The following is a 3,292-nucleotide window of genomic DNA, read 5'->3' as shown; positions in this document are numbered from 1 at the left end:
AACAAAGCAAACTAAAATATAATTACAGTTAAGGTACATCTATGCATATTTAAAAAGTAATATTTTAATTCCTTGATTTTCAAAAATTGAAAGTAGAATATGCAATTCTCCAAAAATAGCCATTTCCCCCTCCCCATGCAATCATTGCGATGATTTAACAAGGAAAAGTAAACTGAGCGGTCAGATGAATGCTTAACTGGCATTATTACCTCCTGAAAACCCTTTGTGTTTGGGACTAGATTTAGAAATGCTTGCTTACATTTTCAAATGTACAGCACCTCTGTAGTACAACTATTAATGTGTTCTCAGTGAAGAGATTCTCATTCGGGGGACTGGTCCTCATGGATGCTGCACTCATTCTCACAGGATTATTTGTAGATTCACAGGCAGAATTAGGCAGCATACTTAAGAGAGAGCTTAAGACTGTCAGGATCCATTTTATCATTGTAGTGTTTTCTTAAAATTAAAACTGTCAAGAAAATACAGCCAACTTATGATTTATCAGTTTTACATATGATTATTCATTCTTTTGTCCTGAGATATTAAGCAATTTTGTAAGTAGTTTATCTTCATGCAAAAAAAATATAATTTTCCATTCTTTACATTCATTTTCTAGTATTTTGCGTTTAAAATAACTGCATCACACTTGTGCTTAATACATGTGAAACATACAGAACAATTCATTTATTATGGCAGAATAATTAATAACCACTGGTTCTCTCATGGACAATACAATCAAATTTTAAGTGCTGATTTCAAATTGCTAAAACATTACCTGGCTGTAAAACTCTCAATGGAGACTTTTAGGGTCCCCCTCCTCAGGCTTGTGAGGAAGACAGGGTATGGCTACTCCTTGAACCTCTGAGTTTGAGATCCTAATACATGGAGCTAGGCCTGCATACCACACCCTACCAGTCTTCTCTACCATCTGGAGGGGATGTCTCAATACTATGTATAAAGACATCTTTTGTGGCTAATGGGGGCAATGCATATATTTGTTTTGTAGTGTTTGCCCAAATTGGGTTGATTTGTTAAAAAAAAAAGTGAGAATTAAGAACACATTTGAATGGCAAATAGATACAAATGCCAAACATTTAAGAACATATTTATGATTAAGGAATCTAGTCTCTGCGACCTCCAGACTTGAAACAGTATGTGGTGCCCATTGGGATTATGACAAGTTCTTAAGCACTTAGCTTTTATCCTATATTGGTCAAAGAGAAACACAAACTTATTTTTCATCACCTGAGATAAGGTTGGGAAATATGAAGCAAGAAGGATTTTTCCACTGATGACATGCTGTTTCATTTCTTTCTTGTTACAAACGTAAGTAGTGTTTCACAGAGGAGCAAGAGAGCATACAATGCATTCAGGGCCCGCCGTTGGCTTTCTAAGCACATCTGCACCCTCCCATGGAGTGTGATAGTTCCCACCCAGATTGGGGAAGTTCAACAGAAATGCAAAATCTTTTGAGAGACAAGCAACAAACAAAGGTTGTCCATATTTAATCACATCTAACAACAATGAAGAATAAATAGAATATGGATAAATCATTTGCTTAAATTGCACTGTTCAAAAATTCTGTTGGAATCAAAGTCAGTTATGAGATTTTAGTCAAGTAGGACAATGGAAAACAGCTTCTTTTATTTGAAGTGCAGAACTGCTTGCCCTTAAAATAATATGAGTATCTAATTCAGGTAATGACCTTCAACTTTAATTATCAAATATGTATTAAGTATCTAAAAAGCCAGTGCTTCCCACATGTGGCTTTGGATGTGTTATTTGTCTAGTCAGAAATGTCTTCCAAATTTAATGCACACTGGGAGTGGAGCTCAGTGGGACAGCACTTGCCTAGCATGTGCGAGGCCCTGGTTTTGATCTTCCACCCTGTGAAACAAATTAATGTGAACAGAATTTGCTCATTTATTCAAAATCAAATTTATAAGTGCAACAATGAGTCTTCAGAGAGATTATGCCCAAGGAATGTACCTGAATCAAAAAAAAAATGTACCCGAATAACTACATCAATTGAAGCTGAGGTCAAGACTCAGCATGATTGAAACACATGTATGATCAATGATGTAGATCATCCAACAGGCCTGCATGGTGATGCAGGTTCTAACTGATAACATTCACCTACAAACAGGTTGGGACCATCCAACAGGCCTGCATGATGATGCAGGTTCTGACTGACAACATTCACCTACAAACCAAGTTGGAATTCCTCCAGGTCTAAGGAGTTCTTGTCCTGCCACACTGATCACATATGTATTTGTAAAGGTCATGTGAACTGCATGAATTCTCCATATACTTTCAGAGTCCTGTTCCAACAGAAAAGAAAGACTTCCCTAGGGACCTTGCTCTCCTCAGGCACAGAATGTATAATGCCGGCCTGAATTGCGCTGTCCATGGTATCGAGGCTTTTAGTGACATTAGAATCATGGCACCCAGATTCAGGATGCATCTAAATATGTGGTACAATTAAGGTTTAATGGTCAAACTTAGGAGCATCTAGAGATTCTAAGAATGGAATTACACCATTAGCAGATCTTGCTCTATGTTGGATTTAAATAGTTTTCTAGGAAAATTTTGAAGAAGTGCTTCCATATCGTGTCATTGAAGAGTTATTTGGAAATAGCATCTATTCCTCCTCACATTTGCCTTAATAGTTATAATAAGGAAAGCAAAGTTGTTCAGAATTTCAGCCATACTGTGTTTCCCAGACTTGGCACAGACGTACTGAAAATGGAAAGGGTAAAGATTCTAGCAGGAACACAAGTACACGGACTGTCACCCACCCCGAGAAATCACTGAGCGTCTTCCTTCCCCTGAGTGTTTGCCACGGCTCCATTTGCTGCAGTCAGAAGCTATCCTTTAAGCTTTGTTATGGTAAGAATTCCGTAAAGACACACACCCTATATGTAGTTTTGTACGTAGATTCTGAATATTTCAGTGAGTTTAATCAATGAGAAAATGTACTGAAAGAACTTTGGGAGTTATTAAATAAATATAATACTTTTAAAAAGAACATCTACATTTCCATTTTCCATATAAAAGTAAAAATCAGACAGAAGGCTTTTGCATCAACAAGGATGGTCATGTTAAAGGATGGGAGTCAGGTCACATGCAAACTACCATGTTTTGTTTGGGCGTGACTTCCCACATCTTGCTTTAAGTTTTGAGTCTGGCCTCACTGCGACCTTTGATGGTTATTTAATGAGGTAGTCCACATTGCCTAGACATTCGCTGTATCTGGTTATTATTCCACAAATAATTAAGTACAATATATCAG

This window comes from Peromyscus maniculatus, chromosome 8, assembly GCF_049852395.1.
Source record: "Peromyscus maniculatus bairdii isolate BWxNUB_F1_BW_parent chromosome 8, HU_Pman_BW_mat_3.1, whole genome shotgun sequence".
Classification (NCBI taxonomy): Eukaryota; Metazoa; Chordata; class Mammalia; order Rodentia; family Cricetidae; genus Peromyscus; species Peromyscus maniculatus.
This window is presented reverse-complemented; position numbering follows the sequence as displayed.